The sequence below is a fragment of the Ylistrum balloti genome, unplaced genomic scaffold (genome assembly GCF_031769215.1).
Source record: "Ylistrum balloti isolate Yb309-2 unplaced genomic scaffold, AGI_CSIRO_Ybal_v1 Utg371316, whole genome shotgun sequence".
Lineage (NCBI taxonomy): Eukaryota > Metazoa > Mollusca > Bivalvia > Pectinida > Pectinidae > Ylistrum > Ylistrum balloti.
This window is the reverse complement of record NW_026782702.1, coordinates 105615-119711: the sequence shown is the minus strand read 5'-3', so window position 1 is coordinate 119711 and position 14097 is coordinate 105615. Positions and strand designations below refer to the sequence as shown.

Genomic DNA, 14097 nt, shown 5'->3' with positions numbered 1-14097 from the left:
ACGTTGTTGGCCATTGTGTATCTGTCAGGATGGCCGAGCGGTCTAAGGCGCTGCGTTCAGGTCGCAGTCTGGTTCTCCAGGCGTGGGTTCGAATCCCACTTCTGACACTTCTTATTTTTTACTTCCTTAAACTCCTAAAATAAATCGATTAACTTTATAAATTTAATCAATGAAATTGATTATGGAGATGTGCGTTACAAAAAAGTAAGAAAATTTTTTATTTTTAAATAAATAATCTTTTAAGACAATATCTCTATGGTTAAGGTCCTATTTTAGATTAGATCCGTCTGCCTCTCATTCCCGACGAATGAAGACGCCATTTCGTGTCGATTGTGTTGTTTTCGACGCTAACTTTGCCAAGAACGTGCATTCTCGTGCTGCCTGCCCACCATTCTGGCGTCGGATGTACTGAAAATGCATTGCTGTCGGGATACATCAAATTCTTGTGAAAATACTTTTGATAAAAATAATAAATAACGGTCGTTTGGATGTAGCTGCGGGGTGTAAAGGATAAACAGTTTCGCGTCATTGACGGAAATTGACGTTCGTCTTTAAATATTGTTTCAAAAAGAGTCACTAGCTGTAATGTTACAAAGAAAGTAAAATGGTAAGTGAACTATGAGTATGTATTGTACATCAATGATGCCACCAGCAGTGGGTGACATTTAAAGAAGCTTTTTGATTGAAAGGTTTTACTTCAGATAATATTTTTGGCGTGTTTCTCAAGCCAGTATTGAACACACACACAAACAAACACATAAACACACACACACACTCACCCCCTCCCCCCTCCCCCCCCCTCCCCCCTTCCCCGAACCTTCCCTATCTCAACTCGACCCTTCCCATCTCTAAGCTCTCCTCACTTCGACACAACCACCGCTCTCCCCAAACTTTCCCTATCTCCACTCCATCCTTCCCTCTCTAAGCTCTCCTCACTTCGACACAACCACCGCTCTCCCTGAACCTTCCCTATCTCAACTCGACCATTCTCCTCTCTAAGCTCTCCTCACTTTGACACAACCACCGCTCTCCCTGAACCTTCCCTATCTCAACTCGACCCTTCTCCTCTCTAAGCTCTCCTCACTTTGACACAACCACCGCTCTCCCTGAACCTTCCCTATCTCAACTCGACCCTTCCCCTCTCTAAGCTCTCCTCACTTCGACACAACCACCGCTCTCCCTGAACCTTCCCTATCTCAACTCGACCCTTCCCCTCTCTAAGCTCTCCTCACTTCGACACAACCACCGCTCTCCCTGAACATTCCCTATCTCAACTCGACCCTTCCCCTCTCTAAGCTCTCCTCACTTCGACACAACCACCGCTCTCCCTGAACCTTCCCTATCTCAACTCGACCCTTCCCCTCTCTAAGCTCTCCTCACTTCGACACAACCACCGCTCTCCCTGAACCTTCCCTATCTCAACTCGACCCTTCCCCTTTTTAAGCTCTCCTCACTTCGACACAAATACCGCTCTCCCTGAACCTTCCCTATCTCAACTCGACCCTTCCCCTCTCTAAGCTCTCCTCACTTCGACACAACTACCACTCTCCCTGAACCTTCCCTATCTCCACTCGACCCTTCTCCTCTCTAAGCTCTCCTCACTTCGACACAACTACCACTCTCCCTGAACCTTCCCTATCTCAACTCGACCCTTCCCCTCTCTAAGCTCTCCTCACTTCGACACAACCACCGCTCTCCCTGAACCTTCCCTATCTCAACTCGACCCTTCTCCTCTCTAAGCTCTCCTCACTTCGACACAACTACCGCTCTCCATTCCGTATTTCCACTCCCTGAGCCCCCCATCCCCGTTCTCCGTGAATATCCTCCCTATACGTCTGTGTCTTACATTATATGGATCCGTGTTTGATTCTTACGTCTTCTAATTGATTTTATTTATTTCTAATTGATGTTAGACCACACAATCCGAGACAAAGAGGAAATTCGAGCTCTCAGTACTTTTAAATTGAATATGATGGAGAATCCATGTTCTGGCACACGAAACACCTAGTCGCGACGTCCCGTCATTGCCTCCCGTCTCCAGACACACACCCTTTAGTTTCGTATACACTGCCTCAGTGCTGGGGGTCCAGACTTTTTTTTTCAGCGTCTATGATTAATTTCTCTAATGCAAAACTAAGTAAATACATTAACCATTTCAGTGTTTTTGTTGTTAACTCGTCCTGTTTTATGTTGGAAAAATAGATCCATGTCGGCTCAGCACGTCAATGTGCGCGGATAAAGAATGTGTCGGTTTTTTTCCCGGTAATATGTTGATATAACGGATGAAGTTGTGTTTGTTTCACCAACAGATATGTCTACAAAAGTAGGTGTCAATGGGTACGAAGGCAGGTTGGAGGATAAGGTAGCTATCAACAAAACTGCGATCTACTCGGCTCCAAAGTCACTCCGCTTCTCAATCCGCGGAGACGCCATGGCGATACTGAATGATAATTACATCGCGTTCCCCACAGAAACCCATGTCTCTGGCATAATGGCAGCAATGATCGCCCCGTCTCGTGTCGGAAATTCGCACATACCGACAGGGAACGTCAGCCAAGAGTGTGTTCTACCCAGTTAAAATAATATATCAATTATTGCTCCCCTGGCTAAATCATTATGTCCGCTATTTGTCATTACATTAATCAGGACGGTATCAGCAGCAGTTTTCTCTAAGACGTAATCAAAGGACTGCTGGTGACAACCCTAAGTCCCAGGTGAGTGAGAGATATTTACAAAACAGCAATACAATAGTACATATTACCGTTACTGTAATATCCGAAATTTGTTTGTCGTGCGAGTTGACTACTGTAAGATTTTTTTTAAATATGACGTCACATGGTTAATCATGACATCAAACTTCAGGAGACATTGTGAAAACGTCAAGGGCACATCAACTTCACCTCGGAAAATTCACTCACATATCATCATGTGTTTTTGATCCCAAAAACCGAAACACAAACAATCATATATTACATAAGATCAAGTTGGTGATGTACATGGATAAGAGATATATATGTATTTACCGACAGCTAGTTAGTGACGTAATTCAATTACTGATGTACCACTATCAGGTGTGATATACTGATGTACCACTATCAGGTGTGATATACTGATGTACCAGTATCAGTTGTAGTATACTGATGTACCACTATCAGGTGTAGTACACTGATGTACCACAATCAGGTGTAGTATACTGATGTACCACTATCAGGTGTAGTATACTGATGTACCACTATCAGGTGTAGTATCCTGATGTACCACTATCAGGTGTAGTATACTGATGTACCACTATCAGATGTAGTATACTGGTGTACCACTATCAGGTGTAGTATACTGATGAACCACTATCAGGTGTAGTACACTGATGTACCACTATTAGGTGTAGTATACTGATGTACCACTATCAGGTGTAGTATACTGATGTACCATTACCAGGTGTAGTACACTGATCTACCACTATCAGGTGTATTATACTGATGTACCTCTATCAGGTGTAGTATACTGATGTACCACTACCTGGTGCAGTAAACTGATGTACTACTATCAGATGTATTACACTGATGTACCACTATCAGGTGTAGTATACTGATGTACCACTATCATGTGTAGTATACTTATGTACCACAATCAGGTGTAATATACTGATGTACCACTATCAGGTGTAATATACTGATGTACCACTATCATGTAGCACTATCAGGTGTAGTATACTGATATACCACTATCAGGTTTAGTATACTGATGTACCACTATCAGGTGTAGTATACTGATGTACCACTATCAGGTGTAGTATCCTGATGTACCACTATCAGGTTTAGTATACTGAGGTACCTCTATCAGGTGTAGTATACTGATGTACCGCTATCAGGTGTAGTACACTGATGTACCACTATCAGGTGTAGGACACTGATGCACCACTATCAGGTGTAGTATACTGATGTACCACTATCAGGTGTAGTATACTGATGTACCACTATCAGGTGTAGTATACTGATGTACCACTATCAGATGTAGTACACTGATATACCACTATTAGGTGTAGTATACTGATATACCACTATCAGGTGTAGTACACTGATGTACCACTATCAGGTGTAGGACACTGAAATACCACTATCAGGTGTAGGACACTGAAATACCACTATCAGGTGTAGTATAATGATGTATCACTATCAGGTGTAGTATACTGATATACCACTATCATGTGTAGTACAACTCATGTACCACTATCAGGTGTAGTATACTGATGTAACATTATCAGGTGTAGTATACTGATGTACCGCTATCAGGTGTAGTATACTGATGTACCGCTATCAGGTGTAGTACACTGATGTACCACTATCAGGTGTAGTATACTGATGTACCACTATCAGGTGTAGTATACTCTTGTACCACTATCAGGTGTAGTACACTGATGTACCACTATCAGGTGTAGGACACTGAAATACCACTATCAGGTGTAGGACACTGAAATACCACTATCAGGTGTAGTATACTGATGTACCACTATCAGGTGTAGTATACTCTTGTACCACTATCATGTGTAGTATACTGATGTACCACTACCTGGTGCAGTAAACTGATGTACTACTATCAGATATATTACACTGATGTACCAATATCAGGTGTAATATACTGATGTACCACTATCATGTAGCACTATCAGGTGTACTATACTGATCTACCACTATCAGGTTTAGTATACTGATATACCACTATCAGGTTTAGTATACTGATGTACCACTATCAGGTGTAGTATACTGATGTACCACTATCAGGTTTAGTATACTGATGTACCACTATCAGGTGTAGTATACTGATGTACCACTATCAGGTGTAGTATACTGATGTACCACTATCAGGTGTAGTATACTGATATACCACTATCAGGTTTAGTATACTGATGTACCACTATCAGGTGTAGTATCCTGATGTACCACTATCAGGTTTAGTATACTGAGGTACCTCTATCAGGTGTAGTATACTGATGTACCGCTATCAGGTGTAATACACTGATGTACCACTATCAGGTGTAGGACACTGATGTACCACTATCAGGTGTAGTACAACTAATGTACCACTATCAGGTGTAGTATAATGATGTATCACTATCAGGTGTAGTATACTGATATACCACTATCATGTGTAGTACAACTCATGTACCACTATCAGGTGTAGTATACTTATGTAACATTATCAGGTGTAGTATAATGATGTATCACTATCAGGTGTAGTATACTGATGTACCACTACCAGGTCCAGTAAACTGATGTACTACTATCATGTGTAGTATACTGATGTACCACTATCATGTACCACTATCAGGTGTAGTATACTGATATACCACTATCAGGTGTAGTATACTGATGTACCACTATCAGGTGTAGTATATTGATGTACCGCTATCAGGTGTAGTACACTGATGTACCGCTATCATATGTAGTACAACTCTTGTTCCACTATCAGGTGTAGTATACTGATGTACCACTATCACGTGTAGTATACTGATATACCACTATCAGGGGTAGTATACTGATTTACCACTACCAGGTGTATTACACTGATGTACCACTATCAGGTGTAGTATACTGATGGAACACTATCAGGTGTAGTACATCAGGTGTAGTACACTGATGTACCACTATCAGGTGTAGGACACTGATCTACCACTATCAGGTGTAGTATCCTGATGTACCACTATCAGGTGTAGTATATTGATGTACCACTATCAGATGTAGTATACTGATGTACCACTATCAGGTGTAGTATACTGATGTACCACTATTAGGTGTAGTACACTGATGTACCACTATCAGGTGTAGTATACTGATGAACCACTATCAGGTGTAGTACACTGATGTACCACTATTAGGTGTAGTAAACTGATGTACCACTATCAGGTGTATTATACTGATGTACCTTTATCAGGTGTAGTATACTGATGTACCACTACCTGGTGCAGTAAACTGATGTACTACTATCAGATGTATTACACTGATGTATCACTATCAGGTGTAGTATACTGATGTACCACTATCATGTGTAGTATACTTATGTACCACAATCAAGTGTAATATACTGATGTATCACTATCAGGTGTAGTATACTGATATATTACTATCAGGTTTAGTATACTGATGTACCACTACCAGGTGTAATACATTGATGTAACACTATCAGGTGTAGTATACTGATGTACCACTACCAGGTGCAGTTAACTGATGTACTGCTATCAGGCGTAGTATCCTGATGTACCACTATCAGGTTTAGTATACTGATGTACCACTATCAGATGTAGTACACTGATATACCACTATCAGGTGTAGTGTACTGATGTATCACTATCAGGTGTAGTACACTGATGTACCACTATCAGGTGTATTATACTGATGTACCACTATCAGGTGTAGTATACTGATGTACCACTATCAGGTGTAGTATACTGATGTACCACTATCAGGTGTAGTATATTGATGTACCGCTTTCAGGTGTAGTACACTGATGTACCGCTATCAGGTGTAGTATACTGATGTACCGCTATCAGGTGTAGTATAATGATGTACCGCTATCAGGTGTAGTATACTGATGTACCACTATCAGGTGTAGGACACTGATGTACCACTATCAGGTGTAGTATACTGATGTACCTCTATCAGATTTAGTATACTGATGTACCACTATCAGATGTAGTATACTGATGTACCACTATCAGGTGTATTATACTGATGCACCACTATCAGATGTAGTATATTGATGTACCACTATCAGGTGTAGTATAATGATGTACCACTATCAGATGTAGTATATTGATGTACCACTATCAGGTGTAGTATAATGATGTACCACTATCATGTAACACTGCCAGGTGAAGTAATCTGATATACCACTATCAGGTGTAGTACAACTAATGTACCACTATCAGGTGTAGTATAATGATGTATCACTATCAGGTGTAGTATACTGATATACCACTATCATGTGTAGTACAACTCATGTACTACTATCAGGTGTAGTATACTGATGTACCACTATCAGGTTTAGTATACTGATGTACCACTATCAGGTGTAGTATACTGATGTACCACTATCAGGTTTATTATACTGATGTACCACTATCAGGTGTAGTATACTGATGTACCACTATCAGGTGCAGTACACTGATGTACCACTATCAGGTGTATTATACTGATGTACCACTTTCAAGTGTAGTATACTGATGTACCACTATCAGGTGTAGTATATTGATGTACCACTATCAGGTGTAGTATACTGATGTACCACTATCAGGTTTAGTATACTGATGTACCACTATCAGGTGTAGTATACTTATGTACCACTATCAAGTGTAGTATACTGATGTACCACTATCAGGTGTAGTATACTGATGTGCCACTATCAGATGAAGTATACTATTTCTCATAGACTACTATCAGCTAAAATACACTGCTACTCATGTACCACCAGGTGTATTATATTGATGTATATATGAAGTGTAATATTAAATTACTTATATACTCAATCGTCTCTCAAGATTTTCGTTCTCCATCATTTCCTATGTTCAACATAGGGTTCCATACTCTGTCCCCTTCTGTCCATCTCTTATTCCCAACACTGTGTTCGATACTCCGTCTCCTTTCTCCGTCCGTCTCTCACTCCTAACTCCAACATTGTGTTTCATTGCCCGTCCCTTCACTGTCCATCTCCTACTCCCAGCTCTAACATTGTGTTCCATACTCCATCCCCTTCTGTCCATCTCCTACTCCCAGCTCTAACATTGTGTTCCATACTCCCTCCCCTTCTGTCCATCTCTTACTCCCAGCTCTAACATTGTGTTCCATACTCCATCCCCTTCTGTCCATCTCCTACTCCCAGCTCTAATATTGTGTTCCATACTCCATCCCCTTCTGTCCATCTCCTACTCCCAGCTCTAACATAGTGTTCTATACTCCGTCCCCTTCTGTCCATCTCCTACTTCCAGCTCTAACATAGTGTTCTATACTCCGTCCTCTTATGTCCATCTCCTACTCCCAGCTCTAACATTGTGTTCCATACTCCATCCCCTTCTGTCCATCTCCTACTCCCAGCTCTAACATTGTGTTCTATACTCCGTCCCCTTCTGTCCATCTCCTACTCCCAGCTCTAACATAGTGTTCTATACTCCATCCCCTTCTGTCCATCTCCTACTCCCAGCTCTAACATAGTGTTCTATACTCCATCCCCTTCTGTCCACCTCCTACTCCCAGCTCTAACATTGTGTTCCATACTCCGTCCCCTTCTGTCCATCTTCTACTCCCAGCTCTAATATTGTGTTCCATACTCCATCCCTTTCTGTCCATCTTCTACTCCCAGCTCTAATATTGTGTTCCATACTCCATCCCCTTCTGTCCATCTCCTACTCCCAGCTCTAACATTGTGTTCTATACTCCGTCCCCTTCTGTCCATCTCCTACTCCCAGCTCTAACATAGTGTTCTATACTCCATCCCCTTCTGTCCACCTCCTACTCCCAGCTCTAACATTGTGTTCCATACTCCATCCCCTTCTGTCCATCTCCTACTCCCAGCTCTAACATAGTGTTCTATACTCCATCCCCTTCTGTCCATCTCTTACTCCCAGCTCTAACATAGTGTTCTCTACTCCGTCCCCTTCTGTCCATCTCCTACTCCCAGCTCTAACATTGTGTTCTATACTCCATCCCCTTCTGTCCATCTCCTACTCCCAGCTTAAACATAGTGTTCCATACTCCGTCCCCTCCTGTCCATCTCCTACTCCCAGCTCTAACATTGTGTTCCATACTCCGTCCCCTTCTGTCCATCTCCTACTCCCAGCTCTAACATAGTGTTCTATACTCCGTCCCCTTCTGTCCATCTTCTACTCCCAGCTCTAACATAGTGTTCTATACTCCATCCCCTTCTGTCCATCTCTTACTCCCAGCTCTAACATAGTGTTCTCTATTCCGTTCCCTTCTGTCCATCTCCTACTTCCAGCTCTAACATTGTGTTCCATACTCCATCCCCTTCTGTCCACCTCCTACTCCCAGCTCTAACATTGTGTTCCATACTCCGTCCCCTTCTGTCCATCTCCTACTCCCAGCTCTAACATAGTGTTCTCTATTCCGTCCCCTTCTGTCCATCTCCTACTTCCAGCTCTAACATTGTGTTCCATACTCCATCCCCTTCTGTCCACCTCCTACTCCCAGCTCTAACATTGTGTTCCATACTCCGTCCCCTTCTGTCCATCTCTTACTCCCAGCTCTAACATTGTGTTCTCTACTCCGTCTCCTTCTGTCCATCTCTTACTCCCAGCTCTAACATTGTGTTCCATACTCCATCCCCTTCTGTCCATCTCCTACTCCCAGCTCTAACATAGTGTTCCATACTCCGTCCCCTTCTGTCCATCTCCTACTCCCAGCTCTAACATTGTGTTCTATACTCCGTCCCCTTCTGTCCATTTCCTACTCCCAGCTCTAACATAGTGTTCTATACCCCTTTCTCTCTTTCCGTTTGTTTCGATTTTTCGCTCTCTCAGTATTTGTTGGTCCCTTTTACAGTTTAACTTAATCAGCAGTACGTTCATCCAGAATTGTTTCCCACCTTTGTCTTGTCCCCTCCTGCCTCCTCCTCTCCGTATTTTTTCTGCCTGTACATCGACTACCATTATTTTGTGTAGTTGAGAAATCGCTTTAAATCATTTTAGGACAGCACATGAAAAACAAAACTGCAATTACAGTTTCTAAAACATCCCGCGGGCTCCTATCAGTTACTTGCAGACGAATGCGTCCGGGTTGCGAGAGTCTCAGTCGCCATTTTTGTCCTGCACACTCCGCCAAAATGACTTCATATTTTTCATTGTAACTTAATATGTAGATCGCAGGCACCTACATGTAGGTATAATTGCTTTACCAGTGGACATGGGGATATGACTCTACCGCCAATTATCCACGGAACTCGCTCCATTATAATTTAAAGGCACACGGTCTGGAAAGATCAAATCTAGAAAATCGAACGAGGACAGTACAGGATGACACCTGGTCAGATAACATGACAAACCTGCATTAAAGGTCATCTTTCCTCTTAAGACAGTAAGTCTCCTGGTTGGTTTTTTCTGATACAGTTGTTTACCTTATTTGTTTAATTTTGTCATTACTTTATCGATTTCAACAGGTGTATTCTTTTGTTTCACGAGTATAGAATACAAGTGGAACCAAGTTTGATAAACTATTTTACATATTAGTACCACCAATGACATCACTATCTATTTATTCTACTTATTTATTTATTCTATCTATTTATTTATCCTATTTCTTTATCCATTTCATAAAAATTGCAGTTTTGAAGTTAGTTTTAAATTTATAGACAGTATCGAGCTTTATTGTGAAGAGACAAAAGAAAACAAATTTTAATAAAACAAGAAAATTTCTTGGATTTGAAACGATACTTTAATCCAACTCGATTCGATAATCTGATTGGTGGATTGTTAGAATGATGTCATAACGCTGATCGGATGGTCAAGTTGAAACAATTCTATGTGTAAAGAGCGCTACGGATTTCCAGTAATATTAAAGCGGAAGAGTCAGTTTTAAGAATAAGACTATTTAATTTAGGGTTGACTTTATTACATGTAGTGTTATACCTATTCTGTTCGCCGGAAGGCATTGTAATAATGGATACAAATACACAGTACAAATTTTGCACGTCGAAAACTAGTAAATGGAATCGTTTGGTGAAGAGCTCCCATAGTTTTGACGTACATGTATTTCCGGGAACAAACCCCCTTAAGGAGATCAGCTTCATATTCATTGTTGAACTAAGCAACAAAGCAATCCTTGTCTGCCGTTTTTTCTGAATCATGAGAAATTTGTCAAGGAGGGAGTCTTGTTGTTTATGGTGGGGAGTATTTGACACAATAATAGGTGTTTAAAATGTTGTGGTGTACACCCCTCGTATCAATAGTACTAGGGGCATTGGCGGCGTTCTCCTCATACGGCCAGGCCAAGGTGTCGTCCTCATGGCCGAGGAGGTGGCTGTTTCATGTTCGTGGCGACACAAAGTATCGTAACAAAAATGTATCAATACCTCACACAAAAACAAGACTGATGTATGTTTAGTTAAGATAAAGTAAAATTCACCGAGACAATGACGATAAGTCTGGCAAGGGATGTGGATTCTGCTTTGTCTAAGAATTAGAACGCACGGATTTTTTTTTTTTTTTTTTTGTCAAAGTCGCGAATAGTTTACAACTTTTAAAAAATGCCTCACACACAACATAGAAGACAGTCATGTGGGGGTTTATCGTCATCAAGTTCTCTGTTTAATTACAATGAAATAAATATTGTTGAGACATAAATTAAACTGGAGGCGAGGAACATAATAGTATCGTTGACCGAAATCAGAAATTGTCTCCGACAAAAAGCGAGAGATGATAATAGAGGGTTCACAGTCAAACTTTCCGTCATCTGATCGGCCTGCAACATTTGAACCCATGGTTGTATTTATGGTGTAATTCGCGGTAGGACCACTTCTCACATACATCACCCACAAAATCGAGCTTTTGATTTAAGGGAGTGAGGGATCTGATCTGCATCGGGGCGAGAGTAGAACTCTTCACTGATAGGAGGCACGATACCTAGGAGTGTATGGTAATTAGTTATAACCATGTCACCTTCTGGTTGTAAATTTTCAATAATTACCTCTTTCTCTGGTTTCCATGAATATTTGAACAACAGATATGACGGGTGTACGCAATAAAATACCTTTGTGAATAAAAAATTCTAATCACACCATCGCAGTGTTTATATTTCTTTAAGTGATCTTATTCAACAATAAGAAAAAAGGAGTTTGAATTAGAAGGATAGTCGGTACACGGGTATGAAGGAAAGTTCGCGGGATACGGGGGACTGTAAGTATGAAAGGGATTACATTGTTGGAGAGCAGCTTACATCTCAGTTCTCCTATATATGACCGGTTGCAAGCCCGGGGGTAGGGCGACTTAGTTTGTACGACTCCTGGGGGTTACAAGGATATCTCGTTTATGACAGAAAAAGAGCAATAGCGATAGAAAGGGGAATAACCCGTCTTGGTTTCTGAGGAAAATAGCCGTTGTACCTGGTATGCTATGTGTAAAAACGAAAGAACGATATTTCAGTATCAAATTAAGTTTTTATAGTAAACAGCTTATAACAGAAAAAAACACATTCAATAAATAAATGTTGGATATAAAAATAAATATTTATAAATCTTATTAATTTGATCTACAAGAATCCACAACGGAATGTCGTGCCAGAAATCCTGATTTGAAACTTCTTCTTAGGAGCCTCATCATAATAGGAAAGTTTTTTAAAATGAAATATAAAATGAATGAAAAGGGAACCTTATTATTAGATCAGTCATTACAGACAAACGAAACACCGTACAGTTACATTAGTCAGACTCGATCAATCAATCCGGACAAATGAAACACCGTACACATACATTAGTCAGACTCGATCAATCAATCCGGACAAATGAAACACCGTACAGTTACATTAGTCAGACTCGATCAGTCATTACAGACAAACGAAACATACAGTTACATTAGTCAGACTGGATCAGTCATTACAGACAAACGAAACACCGTACAGTTGCATTAGTCAGACTCGATCAACCAATCCGGACAAATGAAACACCGTACAGTTACATTAGTCAGACTGGATCAGTCATTACAGACAAACGAAACACCGTACACTTACATTAGTCAGACTCGATCAACCAATCCGGACAAATGAAACACCGTACACTTACATTAGTCAGACTCGATCAACCAATCCGGACAAATGAAACACCGTACAGTTACATTAGTCAGACTGGATCAGTCATTACAGACAAACGAAACACCGTACAGTTACATTAGTCAGACTCGATCAATTAATCCGGACAAATGAAACACCGTACAGTTACATTAGTCAGAACTCGATCAGTCAATCCGGACAAATGAAACACTGTACACTTACATTAGTCAGACTCGACCAATCAATCCGGACAAATGAAACACCGTACACATACATTAGTCATACTCGATCAATTAATCCGGACAAATGAAACACCGTACACTTACATTAGTCATACTCGATCAATCAATCCGGACGAATGAAACACCGTACACATACATTAGTCAGACTCGATCAATTAATCCGGACAAATAAAACACCATACACTTACATTAGTGATACTCGATCAATCAATCCGGACAAATGAAACACCGTACACATACATTAGTCTTACTCGATCAATCAATCCGGACAAATGAAACACCGTACACATACATTAGTCATACTCGATCAATCAATCCGGACAAATGAAAAACCGTACACTTACATTAGTCAGACTCGATCAATCAATCCGGACAAATAAAACACCATACACATACATTAGTCTTACTCGATCAATCAATCCGGACAAATGAAACACCGTACACATACATTAGTCATACTCGATCAATCAATCCGGACAAATGAAACACCGTACACTTACATTAGTCAGACTCGATCAATCAATCCGGACAAATGAAACACCGTACACATACATGAGTCATATTCGATCAACCAATCCGGACAAATGAAACACCGTACACTTACATTAGTCATACTCGATCAATCAATCCGGACAAATGAAACACCGTACACTTACATTAGTCAGAACTCGATCAATTAATCCGGACGAATGAAACACTGTTTTTTTAATCTATATAGAATGCAATGCTTCGTTGATATAGAATCCACACGGACAACACAAGACAGGCATTACCATGTCCTGGTCAAATTGGTATTTACATTGATGCATGTTTTATGTCACAAGAACACAATTCTGTAGGGAGAAATTTTCGATAAAGAGTTGTTTGTTTTAATCGTATATAATATACTTCAGATAAATACCGATAAATATTTTTTCTCTCTTTCATATCAATGAGTTATTTCATCCATTCAACCAATGCAAATTCGTAACATATTGAATTACTGACAAGTCGGGCATGTCTGTTCTGAAGGTGTAAATCTGCATGTACTTACATACCTAGCTCAGGTACAATTTCATAAACCATGTAAAAAATTTAATAAAACTTTGAGC

At 40.6% G+C, this 14097-nt stretch overlaps 1 non-coding gene across 1 annotated transcript; it reads left to right on the top strand.

The window, feature by feature from the left end:
• The first annotated feature begins 23 nt into the window (after nucleotides 1-23).
• Nucleotides 24-107, top strand: Trnal-cag (transfer RNA leucine (anticodon CAG)). The gene has a single exon. It is a non-coding gene; the product is annotated as a tRNA-Leu (tRNA).
• The last annotated feature ends 13990 nt before the right edge of the window (nucleotides 108-14097 follow it).